The sequence below is a fragment of the Equus caballus genome, chromosome 16 (assembly GCF_041296265.1).
Source record: "Equus caballus isolate H_3958 breed thoroughbred chromosome 16, TB-T2T, whole genome shotgun sequence".
NCBI classification, from domain to species: domain Eukaryota; kingdom Metazoa; phylum Chordata; class Mammalia; order Perissodactyla; family Equidae; genus Equus; species Equus caballus.
Genome location: NC_091699.1, coordinates 43,772,581 through 43,798,970, shown reverse-complemented (window position 1 = coordinate 43,798,970; position 26,390 = coordinate 43,772,581). Strand labels below are relative to the sequence as shown.

At 44.0% G+C, this 26,390-nt stretch overlaps 1 protein-coding gene across 31 annotated transcripts in view; it reads right to left on the bottom strand.

Moving 5' to 3' along the window:
* The window catches only part of ERC2 (ELKS/RAB6-interacting/CAST family member 2), a 904,450-nt gene that overhangs the window by 144,960 nt on the left and 733,100 nt on the right, over positions 1-26,390 (bottom strand). The window lies entirely within an intron of this gene.

The following is a 26,390-nucleotide window of genomic DNA, read 5'->3' as shown; positions in this document are numbered from 1 at the left end:
TGAGGGCACAGGTGTGCGCATGGGAGAATGTGCTTTAAACGGTGACTCTGCCCTTGTCCAGGCCTGGCCTCGAGTCTGGGAAGTTCTGAAACCTGCCTTGTCAGCCCGAAGAAGAAACCTATCTCCAAAAGAGCAGCTTCCAAAGTTGCCAGGTCCTGAATGCCTTGTGATTATTTCACATGGAGAACTCTAATAGACGGGTGGACCCGAAGGCTTGCCAGCTTCCGACCAACCCAGTCTCTCACAGGCAGACTCACAAGGGAAGCCAAAGTAGACTCTGAATGCCAGTTTGTTCATTTACAATAACATTTAGCCATCACTGGAGAACCTGGAACATCTATGTGTGGCGAGCCTGTCCTCTCGCTACAGATACACCCTTCAGGGAAGTGGTGGTTTAAAAGTGGCTTAAAAAGAGAACAGGAGGGGTCATGGTGAAGAGGAGCATGGTGTCCCCAGAACTGGGGGAGTTGGCTGAAGCAGGCATTTAGATCATCAGGCTAAGAGGCCCAGTGGGCTAATGCACAGTGGAGACGGTAGCTTTCATGGCAAGAGTGACTGCTGGATTCTGTGGCCGCCACCTCCTTACTCATCTCTCCATAGGGATGGTCTGGCCATCAGAAAGCCCCATGGGTATGGCTCCCACACCCTGGACAGTGCTAGGATTGGTCCCAAGATTCTCCTCTCCAACTCCCTTGCTTTTTGCTTCCTTGGTTGACTGACCTCTCTTCTGACACACCCATTCCTTCTTTGCTGTCCATAGATTCAAGCAGCTAGATTGAGCCTGGTTGGCTGGGAGCCATCCTGGCTTTTTAGGGCAAGTTGGCAAATCTCTGCTCTGATCCATTCCATGTTGCTTCCACGGGTGTGCGGTCTATATCCCTTATTTCCAAGTCCTTGGGGTGGGAGGGAGTAACCTCCCCTGCCCTGCAGCACTCAGTGTGTTTCTTTTAGTCTCCCTGACCAGAGAGTGAGTACCCAAGGGAAGGAGGCAAGAAAGCAGGGTGGGGAGAACACAGACTCTAGAGCCATAGTCGACCACACTCATATCCCATCTCTTCACTGACCAGCTATTTATTATTATTATTATTATTATTATTATTTATTATATTGGACATATTTCCTAAGTTTTCTGGGTCTAGGTTTCCTCCTCTGTAAAATGCAAGTGATTATTTCTAACTCAAAGATTTACTCAAAGGAGCAAATAAAATAATGCATGTAAAGTGCTGAGGAGTGTTTGATAACAGGGGAAATGTCCAATCAATGGAATAATAATAATTGTCATAATTACGGCTGTGATTATACCATGCCTTTTGTGTTCCCTACAGCTTTAAGGTATAGCTCCCACCATAGATCTTGACAAATACTTGCTAAATTAACTTGAACCAGGACTCAATAAGGGATGTAATTTCTATTCATCAGGACTCAAAGTAGCTCACTGAAAAAGACATTTATTAGGTCTTAGAAGTAAATCATTCAGGACTGGGCTGGGGCACAGCTGAATTCAGGGGCTCACATATGTCCCCGGGGATCTGTCTCTGCATCTCTCTCTCTCTCACTCATATCTGCTTTCCTCTTCTTTTTTACTTCCTTCTCAGGCAGGCTTCTTTTCATGTTGTAGCCCCTGGTACCCCAAAATTCATCATCTCAGCTTCCAATTTCACAGAACAAGCACTTCTTTTTCCAAATATTCTAACCCAAAAGTCTCAGAGTCTCAGAACTGAGACTCATTGGTCTAGCTCGACCATGTGCCCATCCCTGGACCAATGGCTATGGCCCAAGGGATAGCTCCCTCTGAGTGATCAAGTGTGAGGGGTAGAGGATTCTGATTGGCTGGCTTGACTCATGTGCCCACACCCAACAGAGAACTGGGTGAAGGGGGAACTGCCCCAGAACTGCAGAAACTGAAAGGAATTCCCCAAAGAAAATCTAGCTGCTGGTATCAGAAGAGAGGGAGACAGATTCTGGGCAGACCAAAGCAGTAGATGATAGCTGACTATCACTGCCAGGCAATGAATGCATTTCACCTACATGAAAAATCTCCCTCCTGGGCCACAGAGTTATACTAATAAGAAGGGGACTGAAGGACCATCACTGTGTAAGTGGATCTGAGCAGCCCTGACCTGTCAGCCTATGATGAGGCTTAGCCACGGGGTCATAGCATCCACAGGTGTTTAACCAAGCAAGTGCTACCAAGTCCCAGAGCCCAGGCCCAGATGATTGGCAGTCCCGACATGACATGTCAAAGCCAAGAGTCAGGACACCTGTCAAGACGTCACAGCACTTCAGGGCACGTGGGTGGGCAGGTTATAGCTGCACTGACCCTTTCCCAGGCCCACAGGGCAACCTGCACCCACCACCTTCAACAGGAAAGGCATTCTTCTCTGCAGAAAACAAGGGCGCAGGAAAGAAAGTGAACATTTGAAACTGTATATCATTTCCTGTTTTGCTAAGGGGTTTGGAACTTTGTTGTCTTGAAAGCTTTTGTTCTGTCAGCAGATTCAAAACAACCAAAAGGAGTCACCTGCTCTGACAACCCCAAGACATCCCTCCACGGAGGCGCGCTTGGCTGCCTTGTGCAGCAGAAGGAAGATATGCTTCCTGGCTGATCCCCCACTCCTCAGGCCTCCCACAAATTACAAATTATAATCCCATCTCGCCTCTGCTGACCACAGTCTGGGCCTGTCAGCCCAGAATGATATTTGGATGATGATTTAGCCAAGTCAGGTCTGGCTGTCATCCTCCACTCCCTTTTCTCCCTCCACCTCACAACCAAACCCGCTGACTCTCCTTCCCAGATATCTCCGGAATCCAGCTGTCTTTCTCTATCCCTAATCCCACTCTTCCTTGATACATACCACGCTTCTCTAGCCTCGCAACAGTCTTCCTGCATCCACTCACTCTCCTCTGTCCATTCTTGACTCTTCCGCCAGAGGGATCCTCCTAAAGCACCCACATCTGATCCTGTCACTGCTCAGCTTTTTCTTTCAGAGGTTTCCAAGCTCCCTTATAAAGTTCAATCTCCTCAAAAGAGTAGAAAGCCTTTCTGGCCTCAGTCCCTACAGATATCTTCAGCCTCATCCTTTGCCATTGTGCCTCTTTGCCCTCTATACTCCACATATATTTATGGACATATATATGTTTCTAGATTAAACCTACTCTATGATAGTCTGTCAGTCTGAGACATTCTCCTCTACCCCATATTCGCCTGACTAACTCCTACTTTTTCTATAGGCCCCAGGTTAGGGGCCACTTTTTCTGGTTTCTGAATCTGGGTTTGGCATCTTTTCCACATGTTCTCGTGACATCCAGTACCTCCTCCATCACAGCATTTATTGTACCAGCCTGCAATTGCTTGCTTATCCATTCTTCCTTCTCTAGCCTGGAGGATTCATGTACATGGAACTCGATGTATTCATCACAGTATCATCAGCTTCCAATGCAAACTCTGGCACACGATAGCAGCTCAGTTCATATTTGTTAAACGTTTGAATATGTGAATGAATAAACACAAGAAGGAGTTTGTTGCATGCTCAGACTTTCCATTGGCTGAATTTGAGATCACACTTTCTGTACAGACAACTGAGATCAAATCAGCACACTGCCCACCCTCCCCCGCCCAGGATAAAATGTCAGTTCTTTACCACATTTGTCCCACGTGATATTCCTTTGGGCTCCTGATGTTTTATGTTCAAGGTGTAACAATGTCTCCATCACATCTTTCACCTCTGGAGCTGAGTGCCTGGTGCAGGGAAGAGAGCACAATCTTTGACACAACCTACGGCAAGTGGGACCTCCAAGGATTTGAAGAGAAATGTAAGAGTGTGCACTGTGCTTTGGCTTGAAGAACCTGGAGGGAGGGTAGAGTCTCCCGTTTCCTTGACCATCCAATTTTGATTTTTTTCCCTCATTGCTCAGCATCCAGTGGTGTAGTATTCCAAGGGCATTAAAACAAGGTCGAAGGGCTTTACATAACAAAAGCCATTCTTGAATGTGAATGTTTAGCAAGAGTTTAAATATCAGTGATTTTGCATATGGAAACATATTAGCCTCATATTTAATTGTGGAGGTGGGGGTGGTGCACTGTGAAATACAGTGTTCATGTGCACAAATTTGGGTGTGATATCACATAGACACGAGTTTGAGTCTCAGCCCGGCCATTTATAAGCCATGTAACCTCTGCCCAGGTACCTAACCTGAGACTCGGTTCTCTAATCTATAAAATGGAGATAATAATAAAAGCAGCCATCCTCGTAGCACTATGGTAAAGGATAAGGTGGGGAATTCACATAAAGCACTTAGCACAGCACCAGTCACGTGGTAAGCATTCAGAAATGTGAGGTATTCTTCTTCATTGTATAACATTGGACCCTACGCTGCTTCAGATGCTATGAAGAAAGAAATGCAGTAGCCAGCCCTATGGGATCCTTTCTGCTATGTTCAACACATAGATGTTAGTTCAATCCCTATATTAGTTTCCAATGCTGCCATGACAAATTACCACATGTTTAGCAACTTACAAAAGTCCATTTATTATCTCTCTGTTCTGGGTCTCCCAAGATCAAAACCAATGTGTTGGCAGGGCTGCAGTCTTTTCTGGAGCTCTGGGGATGAATCTACCTCCAAGCTCATTCCAGTCATTGGCAGTATGCAGCTCCATGTGGTTGTAAGACTTTCCTTGGTGGCTGTCAGCTAGGAGTCATTCTCAGCTTCTACAGGCCTCCTGCATTCTCTGGCTCTCGGCCCCTTCCTCCATCTTCAAAGCCTCTCTTCACACTTAGAATCCCTCTGACTTCCCCTTCTGCTTCATCTCTTGTCACTCTTTCCTCTTCCACCAGATCTCTCTGACTCTTCTGCCTTCCTCTTCCACTTTTAAGGGCCCATGTCATTATGTTCGGTCCACGTGGATAATCCAGGATACACTCCCTATTGCAAGATCAGCTGAATAGTAACAATAATTCCATCTGCAAAGGCCCTTCACCCAGTGCCGGGATTAGTGTTTGACTGAACAACCAAGGATGGGAGTCTTGGGGAGACATCTTTGAAATTCTGCCTATCACACCCTATTAGTTTTACTTTAAAATCTGCAATAAAATCCATGTCAACACAGCACACTCATTAGGTGTTTAGTTTTGGCCGTTTGTGGAGTTGGTTCAGCTAGGAAGAAGAACATGAAAAAGCTCTTTTCAAAAACAATGGCCCATCTCCTTTCCTGAGAGACTAATGCTTTGTTCAATATGGAGTTTTTAATCCATTTATCAGAGAAAGTCCCTTTATTCTTCTCTTTCCCACTTTCTGCTCAATAAAGTCCGTACTATTTTAAGGTATTTAAATATTGCAACTCTAGGGATTTGATCTATGAGGCTGCACTCCAGCTTTAAAAATGTCAGCTGGCAGTGTCCAAACATGGAAGACTCTCGAGCAATCCTGAATTAATTCAAACAGGACAGTGTGAGAAACTGGAGACTCAGGTTGGAATGTATTTGCCAATTGGCAACCCATCCTGTTCTCATCAGCTTATCAGATCCATTCGATGCAAAAAATTAAAATTCTGGGTCTCTATTCTACAGAAATACTTGCACATATGTCCAAACACACAAAATTGTTTACTGCAGTCTTGTTTTTCATAACAAAAAATGGCAAACAATCTAAATATCCATCACCTGTGAGTGGTTCAATAAACCTTGGCAGAGGAATTCCACGGAATACTCCTATGGCTATGAGGAAAGGATGAGGTAGATTCCTATGTACTACAATAGAAGGCTCACCAAGGCATCTGCCTAAGGGAAAAATGCAAATCACACAAGACTCTGTTTAATACAATCCAACTCGTGTTCCAAATGAAATGTGTAAATGTACACAGATTTTGTAAGTGCATATGAAGGGCACATCTACCAATTAGTTGGTGTATATTGCTTCCAGGGAGTTGTGGAGTTGAGGGGGGGTAGACGGAAAGGGACATTCACATTTTAAACTATTTACTTCAGTAAAGCTTAAATCTCTTACAATGAGAATTGAATCATGAATCAACTGTAGATGAAACAAAATCAGGTGAAATACCCCAGGATGGATATACTATTGAGGGGTAGGGGGCATGCAGGACTTCTAAAACAGGCTGGACGAGAGAGGGCTATTTGTCCTCTAGTTTCTGGATGACTGTGGCCTTCCATAGACCTGGCACATAGTAGGCACTCAATAAATACTTGAAGAATAAAACAATTGGCAGTATCAATTGGGGAAAATATGGTGCATGCCTTTGAATAATTAAATAAAGCATAATAAAACCATGGTAGACATATGTACAATATTCAACTCAATCTCAGGAATGGATGGACAGAAGGGAAATGGTTTCCACTATAGAACACAGGCAAGGAAGATGTGGAACGGAGGCCTGCTGTACTTTAAAGTAGAACATACAAACCGCTGAAGAACCAGATTTTAACCCTGTGTAGCCCCTGGGATAAATCTCTTACAGGGTGCATGCCAGAGTAGAAAGCAAAGGAAAAAGACCCTCAGAGACGGAAGTTCTCCGAAACTCTGCCCCTTCATCTGTGGAATCAGGGGCAGAAATAAATAATTCTAAGCTCTCTTCCAGTGCCAACCTTCCGGTGATCTCTAGGTGGCTGCATCAGTGGCTCAGTAGTCTCAAAGTAGCCAGAATTTGTTCTCTTAGCTTCAAAGTAACAGAGCCTTGGGTTTGCACGTCAAATGTCAGAGTAACCTCAGCCCAGTTGCCACCTCTTCTGCAGATTCCCCGTCAGGGGCTGAGCTGCAAGATCAAGGTAGTCCCTTCCTTTCCAAGGGCAGGTTGGGAAGAGAGGCAGAATATGGCAAAATGCCTCCCCACGGCCCTCAGCATAAAACTTTGCTGATTATTTTTAGCTCTTAAGAAGCCTCTTTTTCCTCTTACGTTTTAAATTCTGTTACAGCCATAACTTCATTTTGGCTTTACCAACATTAAATAAGTGACTAATCAAATAAATACATAAAGCAAACATGAGTACCACACTGGCCCCTGAACTCTAACCCTGAGGATGCAGGGAACCCAGTTTCTAGAAATATATGTGCATTCTGCTGCTGTTGGTTTGTTTCTGCCAACAATTGAGCTACATTTTGCAGTGTGACTATCCTGTGAACCACGAACTTGTTTCTAAATTGTACCAGATGCTCATCCACTAACTCAGTCTTATGTTTTCATCAAATTTTTATGTTTTGATGATGTACACCCTTGCCACTCAAAGTGTGGTCCACACACCCGCAGCATTAACACTGCGTAAGGGTCGGGTTGCCAGATAAAACACAGGAAATTCAAATTTAACTGGGTATCCAGCTTTTTTTCCTCTAAATCTGGCAACCCTACCTGAGAGCCTGTTAGAAATGCCGAATCTCAGGCTCCGCCCAGACCTGTGGAATCAGAATCTGCATTTAATAAGATTCTGGGTGGTTGTAAAATCCAGGAGGCATTAGTTCTACACGGCTCCTTATATTTTAACCATTTACTTTTCGGTCCTGCTGGCAAATTCTGATCTCACATCTGCACCAAATGCAGATGAAAAGAGTAATCTGTCAGTAAGTTGGTTTGTGTGTCTCCCTCATCGGAGAGTTTCACAATGTATTCTATTTGCAAATGCATGCATTTTTCAACCTGGGCACACAGGGCGCCCCACTTTCAACCACTCGTCAGCCTGAGCTGGTCTTGCTGGCTGAATCCCCATCACTATGGAGGAGACGCCAAGCTGTGTTAATTGCTTGCTGGGTGGTGGGGAGGAGGGGCGGGCTTACCATCTCGCCTTTGATCAGGAGGGAGAAGTAATGGTTTTACTTACATCCTGCTTTGTCTCTGCATAGGCCAAGAGCACGGGGATCCATTTCAGGCTCTCTCTTTCTTCCTAGTATTCTGTTACTGCCTACATACCTTGGCCCAGGGCTTCAAGGGGTTGGGGGGGACACCAAACTCTCTTTGTGGTACACCCACATGACAGGCTTCAAAATGGAAACAATATTTAAGTTAAACCTGGAAGATCAAGTTTGCTCAAGTCTCGCAACACAGGGAGCTTTTGAAAACTTCAGCAGCAGGTCTGCATTTGATGGGTAGAGGAGAACAGGGACAGAGACGCGAGACTCTGTTAACAGACATTGAATCCCCACGTGGGACTCAAGAGTTCCCTTATTCCTTATAAATAATGAGAATAATAATAATGCACCTAGACAGAACCTCGAGAGTTTCAAGGTGTCTTTACAGCCACACTCTTCCACAATCCACAGAATAATTTTTTTTTTTTGCGGGGGGTGGGGTAAAGCTGTAGAAAGTGGTCATCTAACCCCATATGACAGAGAAGGCACAAACGACCAAGTAAACACATTTTAAAAGTAAAAACAATCAAGACACTTTCCTCAAGTGGCATTTCCTCAAAATGTCAATCAAGACATTTTCCTCGGTGCTCTTTCCCCTGTTCACAGACGTTCATTTATCTGGTTGCCCCAAACTACTCACACCTCAATAATCCCTCATGGCATTTCAGAGCTGGAAGAAATCTAAAAAGACTCATAGAATTCTGTTACGGGTTGAATTGTGTCCCCTCAAAATTCATAGCTTGAAGTCCTAACCCTGAGTACCTCAGAATGTGACCTTACTTGAAAATAGGGTCCTTGCGGATGTAATTAGTTCTGATGAGGGCATACCAGACCCCAGTCCAACATGACTGGCATCTTTGTGAAGAGGAGCAGTTTGGACATGGGCACAGCACTCAGGGAGAGAGCCAGGTGAGACGAAGGCAGGGACCAGGGCGATGCATCTGCAAGCCAAGGGATGCACAGACTGCCAACAACCACCAGAAGCTGGGGGAGGGGCCTGGAATAGAGTCTCTGTCACAGCCCTCAGAAGGAACCAACCCTGCCGACATCTTGACTTCTCACCTCCAGAACTGTGAGACAACGAGTTTATGCTGTTTCAGCCACCCAGTTGGTAGTACTTTGCTACGGTAGCCCTGGCAAACACACAAATCCCAAGGTGAGAAGCGCCAACTTGGCACTCATGCTGAAGCCAGGCAGTGGACAGAGGGCTTCGTGTGCTGGGTCTCACAGCCTGCTCACATCCACTCTGTGGGGCAGGACTAGGAAGGAGGAAGCTGAGGCTCACAGAGGCTGAGCTGCTCAGTCGAGATGACACAGCTAGCACCTGGCTGAGCTGGATCGACACTCGGACAGTCTGAGTCCAGATCCTGTTCTGTAAAGCACTAAACATCACAGCCTCACGTGGAGTGGCCAGGACAACTGACTAGCACCTATTGAGCCCTTTCTGTAAGTACTCAGGTGCTTTTAGGACCTCACATCACCACCATGAGGTATAAATGAACATTGTCGCTATTTTGTAGCGGAAACAGAGGCATTGAGGGTAGATGACTCTCCCAAGGTCACACAGCTCATCAGTGGTGGTGCTGAGGTTTGAACTAAGTCTGTGGACTCTAACAGGAGCCCAGAGAGCTGGGCTCTCAGGGGCAGGTGTCTGTCCCTTTCCAGACCAGCATCCCCTCTCTCTCATGTCACCATGCAGGCGTCATCTTTTTGTATCTGCACCCACCATGCACAGCCTGACTGCCATTCTCTCCTTCCATACCCCAATGTGGTCATGGACGTTGAAGTTCACTTCCTTTCTCTCCCTCTGTGGGAAAGCTCTGTTTCCTCCAAGTAGTGCAGAAGGTGGCTTCACAGCTATCAAGTCTGTGAAGTTGCTTCAGTCTGTGGGTCAAACTCTGATAATGTTCTAAGTCATCCCAGGCACTCTCCTGGGCCACACATTTCGAGTACATCTCAGTGTAGAGCAGTGGTTCTCAACTAAGGGTAATTTTGCCCCCCCAGGGGACATTCACAATCTCTGGAGTCATTTTTGGTTGTCACAACTGGGGTGCAAGGATGCTACTGGCATCTAGAAGGTGGAAGCCAGTGATGTTGCTAAACACCCTACAATGCACAGTTGCACAGGAAGGAAGTATCTGGGCCCGAATGTCAATTGCTGAGCTTGAGAAATCCTGGCATAGAGTGTACCCTCCAGAGGCAAACTGCCCATGCACAAATTTCAGCTCCATCACTTACTAGTTCCTCAACCTGGAGTAATTTTCTTTTCTTTTCTTTCCTTTTTTTTTTGCAGTAGGTTTTTGTTTTTCAGTTTTTGGTATTTTTCTGATGAGGGAGACCGGCCTTCAGTTAACACCTATTGCCAATCTTTCTCTTTTTGCTTGAGGAAGAGTGGCCCTGAGCCAACATCTGTGCCAATCTCCTATTGTTTTGTATGTGGGATGCCACCACAGCATGGCTTGATGAGTGTTTAGGTCCATGCCTGGGATTCAAACCCAGGAACCCGGGCTGCTGAAGCACAGTGTGCCGAACTCAACCACTACACCACCAGGCTGGCCCCTGGGGTAATTTTCTTAAACTCTCTAGGGTCCAATGATAGGGTCTTATTTTCAAAACAGGATTAATAATAGTACCCCCCTCATGGGTTTGTTTGGGGATGCAATGAGGTAGTATATGGCAAGAACACAGTACAGTGTAGGGGCTTAGGGTCGTCACCCTTATTATTTCCAGAGCTGGAAGCTAAGAGCCTGACTGTGAGGCTTCACCGGCTGCTGCTCAGTTGTACTACTGTGTGCTTTACCTGCTGCGGGTGCTCTCAGATTTATGAATGGCTAGCTTAGGCATTTACCACATGCACAAATGGCAAGGTGCAATGTAGAAGGAAACTATTTTGTTTCAAAGTAAAATCAGGTAGAAGAGATAATTTAGGCCATCCCTTTCTAAAACCTTTGAAAGTATTCAGAAATACCCTCTGGAATCTTTTCAAAGGTTTCCATTTATCTATGCAACTGACATTTACATTGCTTTTACAACATGCCAGACACTTTACATGGTTTAACGGATTTAATCCTCAACTCAACCTCGTGAAATGGCCAGTGCTTTCCCTTGTTCTTTTTAAACAAAACCACTTCTCCTGAAGTATTGAGACCCAAGATCAATCAATGCCTTATTAAGTTTTCATTCAATATTGTTGTTTTTCCTATTATATTATGGCTCTTCTCTTCTAGTAGTTTCCCCAACCCTGCTCACAAGCACAGGAATTTTAGCAACATGACATAGGCTTTTGTGGGTTAGCCTGAGTACCTAACACAACGTTTAACGTATACAATATGTATTATATAATAACATACATAATATATACAATACAAAAATTACAAATAAATAAATAAAATGACTACTTGACTTCCCATCCATGAGTTAGCTGCTTTACAAACTCTTGGAACTTAACCCACTTGGGGAGAGACTTCAGAATGTGGTTTGAGGTGCTGGGTCTGAACCCCTTGCTATATGGTGGCTGGTGGCCGCCACATACTATAACGCACAGTTGCATGACAAAGAAGTATCCAGGCCTGAATGAGAGAGCATAGGATGTGGTGATGAATGACAGAACTGGGTTCTGGCTTGGGTTCTCCAACTCCTAGCTTTGCAACCTCAGAGGCATGATTTACTCCCCTCTCTGTGAAATGGGACAACATAAAACCTACATACTGGGGTAGAAGACGACTAAGTCGAGTTACACGTGGACAAAGGAGGCCTTCAATAATAGCTCCTCCACCTCTGAACAGATTCGGTTCATCATCATGACTTGGATTCCATGGCCACGAGGCTTACAAGACTCTGTTTGGTCAGTTAACTGACTGTAACCCCACATTTCAATGCCGTTGTGTCACTTTGCTATCTTCCCTTTAGTTCCCTTGTGTGTTACCCCTCTCCGTCTCTGACCCTCGTGTTCAGGCCACATCGCACATCCCTCCATGGCAGCCAAAGGAATTGCCCATGCTAATCTATTTCTACACAGAATTGATGGCAATACAGACCACGCAATGTGAAGTTGCCCTGTATTCAACTGCAGAGAACTGAATTCTTCTTACAACCTTATAAACTTACACGGACAGATAATTAAGAATGTAGCTTACGTGGGTAAAAGATAATTAAGACTACAACTTACTTGGGTAAAATTACTTAAGGAAAGCAGGGACCTTGTCTGTCTAGACTGTGTTGAATTGCACATAGTAGGTACTTGATAAATATTTGTTGAACTAATTGCTAAATAGGTGAACATCAGTTAAGTGCTACATAATGTGGAATGTGGCATTTTTCTCCCAGAGTCTTCTTTCATTTCTTTGCAAATAATCTGAATAATTTGTAGGCAGGAGCACGAGAGCTTAGTTTTTAATCTCATCAACAAAGAACCTTCCAAAGAAGAGACATTCCTTTGGCCTTGGTTGTTGGCATTTCAGATGTAATTACATTTTTTACCCTAAAATTTCCCAACGAGATTAAGAGTCACACACAAAGTCTCTTTAACTCTCTGTTCAGAAGTTTGCACAAGGAGCTCTGCCCACTTTTCATGGGATTTCTAAAAGATGCCAGCTGCTGGCAACCATGAAACATGAAACACAAAGGACTCGTAATCTCCTGGAACAGACTCTGCTTGCACAATTCTTTGCAAGCCTCTCTAAGAATACGCCAAAGCCTGCAAGTGTGTACATGCTTTTCTGCAGGCAAAGGAGATGCAACACTGCCTTTCTCCACAAGCTGTTTCCAATATTTCCTTTATTCTGGATCAGACAAGATAAGAGAGTACAAACATCTAGGAAAAAAGGCAGTTTTAGCATTTTGTTTTTGTAATTTTACTTGCTTTATGGCCTTTGTGGGAGTTTCTCTTGACTTTGCACTATGGTGATATTTCTTATAACAGCTGAAAAATTTTAAGCTTCTTCGTGTACCTAATTCCAATTGGCTATTAACTGTGGCAGTTTTTTGGGACTGTTTATTGAGGGCTTTTGAATTTGCAGGCATATATTTTTTGTTGCCTAGACCATTTGCTTGACCCTAGGAAAGTTTTGTCCAACCCATTCCAGGCAGGGGGCTTTTCGTCCAGAGCAGGAAAATTCCCAGGCAGACTGATTCCATTTGTTCCTTTGGTAATGTGTGTTGAGGCAAAGCAGTCACAGTGGTCAGACTGGTGCTTAATGCCTACTCTGATTCATGCATCGAGTAAGCATTTAGATCTTTATAACACATAGTAGATACTTCATAAATAATTACAGAAATATTGATGCCACAAGACTGTAAGGGTGATCAATGAAGAAGGTGTCAGGGGAGGTGGTAGTGGGGAAGAAAATAAACACAATGAGGGCTAGTATTTATTGAGTGCTTACTATGTACCAGCACTGGGCTAGCATTTTACATCCTTATCTCATTTGACCCTCACAAGAACTCCAGGAGGGAGGAAAATAAAATATTATTTTTCCCATTTTCCAGATGAGGACACTGAGGCTCAGAGAGATTAAATAATGTGCCCAAGGTCACACAGCTATTAAAGGGTAGATCTGGGATGCAGAGCTCTCACCCCCATTCCATGAACTCCTACATGCAGATGGACATTTTATTCAGGAAGAAGGAAAGAACAAGAAGAGGTGAAAGAAGGTGTGAGGAGAAGGAAGGGGAGAAATGGTCAATGGAGAAAGATCCTGAGGCGGAGAGGAGGAAAACGATGGAGCCCTTGTTGGCTATCTTCATGATTCTCAGAAGAACAGGCCTTCTTCCCTTTCCCGTGAGAGGCAGCTGGGTGGAGAGCTTGAAGACTGATGCAGAGATCTGAAAGGGTCACCTTGAGTAATGCAATGTGAGTCAATACAATCAAGAGTCCTAGCGAACAGCTTTGATTCAAATCCCAGCTCTCACATCCCCAAGCTGTTTGACTCTGGACAACGAACTTCCTCTCTCTGTGCCTAAGTTTCTTCATCTGGAAAATGAGAGATGTAAGGACTGAACAGAATGACCAACATGAAAGCACTTAGGATGTGGGTGGCAAACAACAGCTCACTGGGTCGCATCCAGCCCGCCACTGGTTTTCGTATGGCCTCTGAGCTAAAAATGGCTTTTACTTTTTTAAACACATGGGAAAAAATCAAAAGAAGAATACTCATCAATTATATGAACTTCAAATTTCGTTGTCCATAAATATGGTTTATATTGGAAGACAGCCACACCCATTCATGTCCAGTCTTTCTCTGCTTTTGCATTGCAATGGCAGTTGAGTAGCTGCCACTGGGAGAGTGTATGGCACTGTCCTGGCTCTGCACTACTGCTCCACACACTCCAAGTGGCAGTGAGCCAGTTAGAACTTGACAGTATTTTGAGTGTCATGTGTATCACCTATGTGTGTGGACGTTTTCAAAGATGAAATACATAAAACACCATTACAGATCAGCATTAACAGATGAACATTTGCATTAGATTTCGATGATAGGGAACACTAACTTTGAATTCCTACATGAAATGTTATTTCCCCCCGAAAGAATCTTACACTTCTCATTAGTAGACATGCACTACAAAAAAATGCACTCCCTATATGTTGAATTTCATCAATAAAAAATATGTGAAAATTTGCGGTTTTTTCTTGTTATATAAAGACTTATGCAATATTCTTGGCTTTGCCTTTTGGCTCACAAAGTCCAAAATATCTACTATCGGGCCATTACAGGAAGAGTTTGCTGAGCCCTGACTTAGAACAGTGGCCAACGAGTGGCAACAGCACAGAGAGATGCTAGCTCTCCCTTCTACTGAGATCACGGCCCTGCACCATTTCCATCATGAAGTCAACTTGGGTAAAGGCCCCAAATCCCTCTCGATCTGTCTTATCAGACACTGGATATATAAGCCCATCAAGTTCCAGGTAAATAGTGGGCAAAGCATAGCTGCCCAACATAGTAAGGGATATAAAAGCTTGGTGGTAGTCCTGGGCTATGTGCCTTCTCGTTTTCAGGCCCATTCATTTGTCTTTTTTGGCATAGGGGTCTGTAGGCTCCCGTTAACCACCTCAAACAATGGGAGTAGCTCCATCTGCTAGGGCAACTAGCCCACCTTGAAGAACACAGCAAAGCTTTCCCTAAACATATTCTGTAAGCACTAATTCTAGATGAGAGTCTGGGAAGAAAAGGGCCCATGAGCAATAAATGTGTCAAACTCAGCCAACCCATTTTTTCTCCTGGAGGGTGACAATTAGCCTGAGGACACTGGCCTAGCAAAGGCTCTGAGGCCTGCAATGAAGAAACCTATTTAATTCTGTTTAATTCAGTTTTGCTCAAACTTACTTGAACACAGAATACTTTTATTATAATTTTTTAAAAATAGTGTCCTTCTCATGAACAGACATTTCTCCAAAGAAGATATACGGATGGCCAATAGACACATGAAAAGATGCTCATCATCACTAATCATCAGGGAAATGCAAATCAAAACTACACTAAGATATCACCTTACACCCGTTAGATTGGCAAAAATATCCAAAACCAAGAGGGACAAATGTTGGAGAGGCTGTGGAGAAAAGGGAACCCTCATACACTGTTGGTGGGAATGCAAACTGATGCAGCCACTATGGAAAACAGAATGGAGATTTCTCAAAAAGTTAAAAATAGAAATACCTTATGACCCAGCCATCCCACTACTGGGTATCTATCCTAAGAACCTGAAATCAGCAATTCCAAAAGTCCCATGCACCCCTATGTTCATCGCAGTATTATTCACAATAGCCAAGTCATGGAACCAACCTAAGTGCCCAGCAACTGATGATTGGATAAAGAAGATAGGGTATATGTATACAATGGAATACTACTCAGCCATAAAAAGGACAAAGCTGTCCCATTCACAACAACATGGATAGACCTTGAGGGTATTATGTTGAGTGAAATAAGCCAGACAGAGAAAGACGAACTCTGTATGACTCCACTCATAGGTGGTAGTTAACATATAGACAAAGAGAACTGATCCGTGGTTACCAGGGGAAAGGAGGGGGTGGGGCGAGGGCACTAAGGGTGAAATGGTGTACCTACAACATGACTAATAATAATGTACAACTGTAATTTCACAAGGTTGTTAACTATCATAATCAATAAAAAAATAAGTAAACTCTGGAACATTCTATTCTGGATAAGACATTCTTGTTTTTTTCTGCTCAAACTATGTAAAATAAATACCAGTTTTTAAAATTAAAAAAAAAAAATAGTGTCCTTCTATCCAATACCATCAGTGTCCTGAGGAACATCCTTATGGAATTACTACTGTAGGGGAAGGAGCAGTTGACCAAGAGTGAAATGTTGGAAGTTCATGTCCTGCTTTTCGCAGGTCTTATCTCCATAGCCCTGGAAAAATCTCAACTGTTCAAACCTCTCTTTCTTACTTTGTAAAATAGGCATGGTGCCACATGCCTGCTCCCTCATGGAGCCGATGGGGGGTCAAATGAAAATCAGGGAAAGACATGGGATATTTTCTCTAAGCTGGCAAGGGAGCTGTGTGAATGAGACAGAAGTAGAAGGGGCAATGTCAGCTCTTGGAACTTTGAAGACATTTCTGACGATGAGAGGACTAGGCACAGACCTGCCTGGCTGAAGACCAGCCCTCAGCTGCCCCTGCTCTCAGCGTTTGCTGGGAAAGCAGTGATGGGCCGAAAGGGATATGGAGAGCCCATCCTTCCCTATTCCGGGCCCTGCCCAAGGCGAGTGGCACCTCACAGAGGAGAGACACCTAGTTACATAAAGCTCCCAGAGGGCTTCCATGAGTGGGAGTCCTGAGCCTCAAACCAGGGGCTTGCACTCACACACAAAGCATGGAAACAGCTTAACAGTCTGGCCTCTGCAAACATCTTAGTGCATTCATAATTTTTAAAAATAAGAATATGGAGAAAATTCATCTGGCGTGTCTCAGCTTGCACTCTCACATGCAGCCACCGCCTTATCTGACATATCGGATTTCGCCCAGTCCCAAGTCTGCGGTATAAGGAAGGACAAAGATTGCTTGCTGGCTCCAGAACACTTCCTCATTCTTCTGCTCTCGTTTCCATATCCTGTGAGTGGGAAGGCCAATTCTTTTCTGTAGCCAGATGTACTGGATGACCTACGAGGCTGAATCGTGTTTTGGGTGGGCTGGTGGAGATGCTGCTAGCTGGGCAAGCCCTGCTCCTCTCAGACGAAATCAGGCACACTTTCATTCCCTAGTGTGTCTGTCACCTGCCTCCAGACAAGGAGGAGTGGAAAGGATTTCCTCTAATGTGACTTCATCATGCTCCCAAGCTAGTGCCCTGGTGCCAGGGCATACAACAAAAAAATAAATAAAAGCAACCAAGAATAGCAGAGAAAAGCCCTACATGCAGAACCTAGTCACTCCCCAATGCCACAGGCAATGGGGCGACTCCCTTTTTAATCATGGAAATTTCTTTCTTTCTTTCTTTCTTTCTTTACTTATTTGGTAGAGGGGTTTGTACAGAAACGCCTCTCCAATAATGCACTTACGTCAGAGATCAAGGTGCGCTGAAAGAAGAATGGAAGCTGGGGATGAGCAGGGCTGCTAATTCCACCACATGCTGACACAGGGCGGCCACAGGCATCTAGGCTCTAGCTGACACCTGAGTGTGGAACAGTGAAGCCTCATACCACGCCAAGAACAAACGACTGGGCAGTGTTACTCCTACCCCCTCCCCACAAAGGCTGCAGTGTGCCTGCCCCAGCCTCTCTCCCAACAGCCTGACGCAGAACAGAAATCAAAATTATAACAGATGTCAATTTGTCAACATGGAAAGATGATCATGTGACATAGAGTAAATAACAACAATAATAGCCTTAGCTACCTTTACAGGCTTACGCCAGCACCTCAGAGTGGTAGAACCAGTATGTGAATTGGGACTGTATGACTCAGAGCCTGGTGCTTACCAAGCAATCAGCACTAAACACTATCAAAGCTGGATTCTGACTCCATCAAGTGTGCATTATATGACCATATCTGTATAGGAAAAATGTGTCTAAAAGCGGTACTTTCTCTGAACGAGCATTTTAAGAAAAATTTTTTCCCTGATTCCTCATTAAACTTTTAAAGTTTTCTATAATAGACATAAAAGTAATAAGTGGGGAAAATGAAGCTTTGTCTGTAAGAAGCTCAGGTTTCCCAGTGAAAGCGGTCTTTGTGTCTTTTTTATTCCAGAGCCTCCTCCTATGTTTTCCTCTGAAGGATGAAGGTACAGTGTACACGGACAGGTCCTTCGCCACATGTAGGCATTTGCTCTTTTATTCTGGGTCTAGCAGGTTTAATGGAGGAATCATCTTCTCTCAAGGAGATAACAACTTTCTTCTACATCCAGCCAGGAGCTCTGGTTCCACCGTTCTACCCACACACAGTGACCCAGGCACTGAAGAAATGCTTCCGATGGGCAGAATCCTCAGCTGCTCACACCCTGTGACCACTGACACAGACACAAAAGGAGGGGCCCGACTTATCAGGACACATAGTGGAGTGGCAAACAGCCAGGCTGACCCTCAGACTGTAGAAAGCTCTGGAAAGCTGAAAGAAACAGCAGGGCTCCTCCTTAGGCAGATTCAGCATCTCAGTGATTTTGTCACCATGGGAACAGCCCTGTGAGATGGAAAGCAAGTGTGGCCCAGTGTTTATAAGCACAGGATCCACATGGGAGAGGCGGGACAGCTGAGTCCAGGGCCTGGCAGGACAGAAGTTCTCTCTTGTTGTATGCTGTTATTCTCAGCATTTGCATTATATTTTCTGGAAAATAAAGCCAGAAGGAATGTACATTTGTATCCCAAGGTCTCTGACTTACATGTTCATGGGGAAGGTGCCTTGTGGCCACCTAGGGCAAAATGGGGACTGTAGTGGCTGTTTCATAAGATCATCTGGTAGCCTAGTGGACCAGCACTCTTCTTGAGGGATCGCGTTACTCTGGGGAAGGCATTCATGAGAGATGCCTGAGGATCCAGTTAAGACCCATCTGGGTGTGGCCAATAGCCTAAAGCCAATTGATGCCTCAGTGGCAGAAAGGAATACAACCATTCTGGTTGATACACCCAGTAGTGGCCCTAAATATGTGCTCTTGTTTTGGATGCTGTTGTCTGGTTTTTCCGTTTTGTTGGGGCTGTGGAGATGGCTGGAAAGAAACGGGGATGGAGTTCCTCTCCCTGAACCATGGAGAAAATTCTGGCCCAGCTTGTTAATATTGCCCACCAGTTGGACAGCTCGCCAAAGCAGGCTTTGAGGAGTGTCTGCTCTTGGTCTCCAAATCTAAGAATGAGATCTATGAGCCTTCTTGAGCCCATATTTACATATCCCGAGAGGAATCTCGAGCTCTCCCTGAAAATGAGATCTGGCCACATTCCTGAATGCTGACTCTTATTGTGAGCTTTGGATCTATATCCAACATTAAATGGCGCCCTGATGTCATTTAATGTTTGCATTCTTTAAAAACTCTTTCCATCTTCCTGGTAACTTGGGTGATCCTCTGGAAAAGGATGTGATGTCCCAAGTGTAAGACACAATTTACGGGCAGGATCGTCACGAATGGTGAAGTCTGTCTCTCCAGCACCTGCTAATATCCAGACAGTGCTAACTGCCCTTGGCGCCTCTCTCCCTGCTCTCACCCATGGCTGGCTTTCCTGATGTCCACTCAGCTTATTATTTTTCTTTTAGTATTCAGTTTTCCATACCCCTCCCACCCATTGATATCTGTGTCTCAGATTAATTTTCGCCAGATGTGAGTGTTTGGACTTCTCCAAGATTTGTTACTTTCCTTCCACGTTCATAACCTTCTTTGGGCCATTTGTGTGATTTCTCTGACCTCGCTGGTGTTTCCAACACCTCCCAAATTAGTGTCATCTGCGACTTTCCTTCACATGCTCTTTTCTCTCTTTTACAGATCATTAATAAAGAGGTTAAACGAGACCAGACCAGCACCACACTATGGAGCAAATGACAAAGGGGTGGGAGAGGCCGCGTGCTCCCTGCGCGCCAGCCCTGGCACAGGAAGGATGTAATGTAATGCAATAACACTGCGCTAGACGCCTCCCGCCTCTGGCCCGTGGTCATTTATCACCACTGTTTGTTTATGATTTCTCAGCCAGATTTCGGGTCCTGAGAGTGTGGTCCTATCCAAGCCAACATGCATTGCTTTGCCAGGTAACCCTTACAAACTCCAGAAAAACCCCAAAGCACTTATTTACTGCATTGGATTCTGCTTGAAAGCTTCCATCCCTGTTCCCAAGTCCATCGTACTTGAGAGGAGAAAGAGGTGGACTGAGACATTATTGCCCTTTTCTCTCTTCAATTCACCAGCTCACAGTTGTTTGTTAAGTATTTGTTGGCTTTTCACATTACTCACTAGATTTTTCTTGTAGCTGAAAGAAACCCTCTGTGAGATATATGGACTAATCCAGTCTCCAGCAATCAAACCTTCCTTTGCTATACCCAGGTGTCATTAAAAGCAAAGGTAACCGAAGAGGGTGTATTTAGGGTAAATACGCTTCAAGACCTGCCAGAAAATGTGCAGCTGGCCCGTGTAGCTATGCTCATAGGAACAGATGTCCTCTTTTGATTTTTCTTTCTTCTTTCTTTTCTCTTATTCCCCAAATTCATCAGTTCCACAGTATCAACTACTTTCTTCAGTTGGCAAAGAGAGTCCCCTCTCCCAAGTCCAGGAGTAAAATAATAGTGATATTCTAATGAGGACTGAGCCTTTGCCACACCCCAGACACGGCTAGGCACCTTATTCACCTCATCTCATCTCATCCTCACCACAGCCCCGTGACATGTGCACAGCCTCCTCCAAATGAAGAAACAGAGGGGCAGAGAGGGAAAGACATTTACCCAAGGTCATCCAGCCAAGTAGTGCTGGAGCCAGGATCCAAACCCAGGCTGTCTGAATCCAGAGGCTACACTCTGAGCAACCTTACCACGTTGTCACTCAGTCTCCTATAGATAAGTGGTTCTTTACCTTCTCTCCGTCACTGGGCCCTGGGAGTATCTGTTCAGGATCATAGATACTCTCTCTCCTTGGGGGATGCAAATATGCCCCCATCAAAGTCTGTAAAATATGTCAAGGGATTTGCAGACCCTCAGGGGTTCATGGACATCAGCTTAAGAATCTGTGTACTACCTAAATTCCTCTGGGGCAGGAATTGTACTTTGTTCACTGCCTCAACTCCAGTACTGAGATGAAGAATATTTTCTAAATGAATTATTGATTGCAAGGACTTTGGGTAGAACATTCAAGCAGGAGCTCTGAACAATAGCTCTACAAGCATGAACAGAAGATATAAATATTCAGATATCTTCCAGAGAAGCAGAGAAGCCAATAAAAAAGAAGGTAGCAGAGGAAGAGAAAGCAAAAATATCTTACTTTGCCCATGAATCAATTCTGCAATTGGAACAGGCAGAACCTTTGTCATCTTGGTTCTGAAACATCTCATAGCTACTTCTGGTTACTTCTTACCTTAACTCCTGAAAATAGATTATTGAAAGCTTCTTCTGCAGGAAACAACAGACCCAGAATGTCATGATGGGAAGCCAATCGTCATGAGCAGCCAAAATCTCATGAGGCACACCTTAACTGACAGAATTCCTGAGGCCTGGGGATCTCAGGGGAGACTGCAAGAGCCAATGGCATTTTTCCTCCATCTCTAGGCCCTTTTCAACCTTCTACAACTTTCAGAGCTTGTTTTTTCTATAGACCACTGTGCCTTACACATCTCTCTAGTCTATGATTGCTGATTTTTCTTTGCAATGTTTGATGTTCAAGTTCTCTCCTTTTCTTTGAGAGTCAGAAGAGCCACACACTCTTGAAGTTGGACTTTAGCTATGCTTTCAACTTGACAGCCAGCATGTCACTGCAATGAAAGGCCAAAGACTGCCCTGTTGAAATACAAGCAAATGGAAAAAAGGGAGGTTAAAAGCCTGCCTTTCCCTTGGCCAGTCTGACTAGACTTCTGGGGAAAACAGGACTCTGGATTCCTACTCAGCCCCCACCCTCCAACAATGGCTTGCCCCAGCTTTGACATCCAAGGCAGAAATCTAGAGGCATTCTCGATTTAGAGCTTTCTCTTACCTCACAATCCAAGTCCTACTGGTTTCACCTCCCAGGCTCATCTCCAATTTACCCACTTGTCTGTATCTCCCCCACTGCTCCCCTGGGTCAGCACCATCAATTCTCTCACAAATGATGGAAAAGCCCCTACTTCTGGTCCTCCTTCCATAAGAATTTACCTTCTTCACAGCAGCCAGGGTTGTTCTATAACATGAATTGAATCATATCTTGTCCCTACTTAAGATCCTCTAATTTTCTTCTCATTTTTCCTAGGGTTAAAATGAAACTCTCTACCTTGGCCTAAAAGGCCCTACATGATCTGGCCCTTTCTCACTTCTTCATCTTCATCTCACTGTCTTCTTCTCCACCCAGAGTTATGGTCTTCAAGCTCTTTCAGCCCATAAAGCTCTTTCTATCTTCACTCCTTTGCACACCTGCCTGAGACCCACCTCCCAAACACGGTCCTAGCACGGATACTCCTGACTCCCCTCCTTTTAAGACTTGGTACAAAACTTACTTCCATGGAGAGATGCTTGCTGAACATCCTTTCTGAAGCAGATTAACAAGCAGGTTCCTCTTGTTAATCTTTGTTTCTTCATAGTTTCCATCAAAGCAATGATCAAAATGTATAAGGTTTCCATTCATATGTTTAATTCTTTGTGGTCTGTTTCCCTCAACTAGATGTAAGATCCACAGGGTAGCAACCATGTCTAACTTACTCCTCATTGTTTTCTCAGCATCTAACCAAGAATTTAACCATTGGATGAAAGAATGGATGAATAAGTGAAAAATGATCGAATGAATGGATAAATGAATGAATGAAAGTAAAGTCTTAGTAGCCAATGGCACAAGGAGGAGATGCATCAGATCCTCAGTCACGGGAGACATAGGTTGAATTAAAAACACTAGTTGGTAGCCCTGTGCAGGAAGTGTAAAATAAAACCTCCACTTTGCAGAGAAACCAGGACTTCAGTTGAGGAGGATGAAAACCCAGGGCTCCTTCCACGACTTCTTCCCCAGCCTCTGAATTTCTCTTGCCCCAGGAAGAGCAAGGCCTCATGTCCAGACCTTTCTGCTAAGAGAAGGCAAGGAAGGTATAAACTTTCTAGCCACAATAAAATATCTCCTTCCTCTTTCTTCCTGAGATGAGGCATGCCAGAGATTTCTACTGGCCTTTGAGCACTGCTTCTATGTGTAAAAATCCCCTTTCTCATGTCTAAGTGCTCTGTGATTCATACTTGCACTCACCATAACACTGTTCATGTGCTGGTGGCATACAGCTACAATTCTTCATTTTGAACAGGATGCATCTACTAGGATCAGAGCCTTGTGCCAAACTTGTTAATGCCCACATCTGTATTTTTATGAATCAAGTCCTAAAAATTTGCATATGTTTTCAATCTAAAGAGACTTATTCCTTTCTAGTGGTTTAAAGAAATAAAAATGATCCTGTGTTCTATGTCTGCTCAATTACAAGAGTTCGCAGTAAAAGCTCAAACATTCACATGTCAAGGCAGATGTGGCACTAGATCTCACAAAGTGCCTTGATTTGGTCCTTAACTGCCCCACCTCACTGAATGTTCACAAACCAAAGTGCCTCTTGGGGGTCCAAGGAAAGCACTTCCATTTTGCCACATCGAGTGGATTTTTCCAAAGGCAAGTAATGGAGAATTAAGCAGCTGTTTTCCTGTATTTTGCAAAGCAAGACAGAAAATGCAGTGAGGGCTCCAGGAGCACATTTTCACAATCAAAAGTGGGGAGTGAGAGGACAGTGGGTGAATATGCATTGCAGGGACGCCCATGAGGGCAACAATTTGCTGGAAATGTGATCCCATGGAGTCTCTGCAAGAAAACCAGAACAATAAGGCAGACCAAAGGTAAATTCTAGGCAGAAGCAAATAGGAGTGGGGATGAGCCAAAAGGGAGGGGAGTAGAGAGAAGTTGGAGACAGAGTACGGGAATATACGGTGGATCTGAGCAGCATCAACTACACACTTTGTGAGGCCCAGTGCAAAATGAAAGTGTAGGGGCCCTTGTTCAAAAATTATTAAGAATTTCAAGACGGTGACAGTGGAGCATTAAACCAAGAGTGGAGCCCTTTTAAGCTTGGGGTTCTGTAGACTATGTAGGTCACATGCTGCTAATGTCGGGCCTGGGTGTGAGGTTTAAGGGGGAAAAGACTAGCTCAAGGGGCTGCTAAAACTCTTTAGAAAAGCAAACTTTCCCCAGTTCATTTTGCTCTCAGAAAACACCACCCATGAATGATCACGGTGAGACAAATAAACCAGGCCTGGGCTAGTATCTAGAAGTGGCAAAAAGAGGAGGAGCTGCCAGGGTTGTTACGTTAATTCCAATTCGTTGTAATTTTTGGAGCGACTTTTCTTAAATAATGATTCATTTCAGCACCAAAACAGCAGATTCAAGTCAAGGCCTTCTGATGCTATTATAAGCATATTACTGATGCCTAGTAAAATAACTTCTTGTAATGTTTCTTTTATAAGGGCCATAAATCAAAATATTCAAAACAGTTAATTTTTAATGTGCCACAATTATCCATCTTTAGTTATAAATTTAATGTCTCCTTAGGCCCTACAGATTATAACGCGACTCAAAACATGCAACGGCTGTTCAAAAATAGGTTTTCCCAGTATCTCATTATTTAAATCCTTAAGATATGGTTTTAAAAGCCTGAGGATATCTGAGCAAACTTGTTTAAAGGAGTCATAAAGAAAGATAAGTATTTTTCCTTAGAAGCCTATAAAATTTATTACAACATATTAAAGTAGGATTATATATTGACTAATTTTCAGAAGACATTTGTTTTCTGGGGCACATGGTGTTGGGGGAAATTCATGAAGGAATAAAGGGGGTAGGGGTTTAATACCATTGTCTCCATTTGCTTTGAGCAAAGCAAGGTTTCCTACGGGCCTTGGCACCAATTCTACCCTGAGGACGACAACAAGGTTCCTATCACAGGGGATGGCAGGGTGGATGTCATGAATCTTGTGAAAGAGCAATAAAATCTTTATTATTCAGGAGGAGACACAAACGCAGCCCAGCACCTTAACACTTACATGGCAGAAACAGCAGCTTCACAGAAGAGCCCCACGGAGGACCCAGGCTTCTCAAGACAAGCCCCAAACTCTTAGAACCTTCCTCTGCCTACCTATTCCATGCATGTTGTGGTCTCATATGTTTGCCTTTTAACATTATAAAACCTTTACTTCCCATTTAATGTTGTTTTAGGTCAATTTATGCTTTTATTAGCTTTTCTGTATGAGTAAAGGCAGCATGTCTCTTAAAGTTTTCCCCAGATAGGAAGAGAGTCACTCACACAGAACGTTAAGAATTTTTCCGGTTTCCCCACCTCCTCACACCAACAAGCTTCCCTTTGGCACCACTTTGCATCTGGAAGAGTTAACTCCAGTGCTGTTTTCCCTGTCACCCAGGAAAGGGAGAAGAGAGGAGATAAAGAGTCTCATGTAATCAGGAAGCAGGTTTTACCGGCAGCAAATGGATCCAGGAGGTGTTACATCTTTACTACGCTGAAAGATGCTGTGTCTGAAAATCTACCCCCTCTGTTTTCCCTGCAGGACCAGAGAAAGCAACCTGACTCATTGGTGCCACCTACAAGAAGTTCAACCAAGCAGTGAAACACACCAACGAAACTGTCACCCACGGGTGAAACACACCAGTTATTGTCTTAAAATTCACCTGAAGCACCACTGCCATAGAAAATGGAGGCAAGACTTGAGGAAGGGCACACCTGCTAATTTGGCAATCCCCAAAATTGCCTCTCCAATCACAGACCTGGTGATTCTCCAGCATTGTGACATTTCATGTTTGTCCCAGATAAAGAACTGCACATCGAGCATTTTTTGACCATACAAAATCACCACAGCACAAAACCTACCATATTCCTTGTTCTGAACAAAATGGCACATGCGATGTCATCAAATTGAACACCATATTTCATGTCACCACAGGTGTATTCAACTCCAGGGAGTTTGTGAATTGTTGCTAAAGTTCAATAGCCTGGCGTACCCTGAAGAGATGCGAGTCCCAGCAGCAAAAGTCACCAAAGTTCAACGTTCCATTTATAACTGTGTGGCAATGACATATACCACTATTCCACTATAATGCAGATAGAATGGAAATAAAGGGTAGGTTCTTAGTAGCTAAAAGTCAACCTTTAAAAGAGCAAAACCCTCTGAAAAATGCAATGCATGGAATTTATAATGCAAAGTTCCACAGAATCACAATTATAAAAAAGCAACAGGTACAGTGTCACTAATGAGACTAGCCAATATTAATATTTCTATTCTAACTCATTTAAAGAGATACAGTTACCCATTCACCATCACTATGGCTTGATCCTTGTGTTTTCTTCAGAACTGCCATAGAAGAGACAGTACAATCCATTAAACAGGCTTCTTAGAGATGAGAGTTTCGGTTCCAT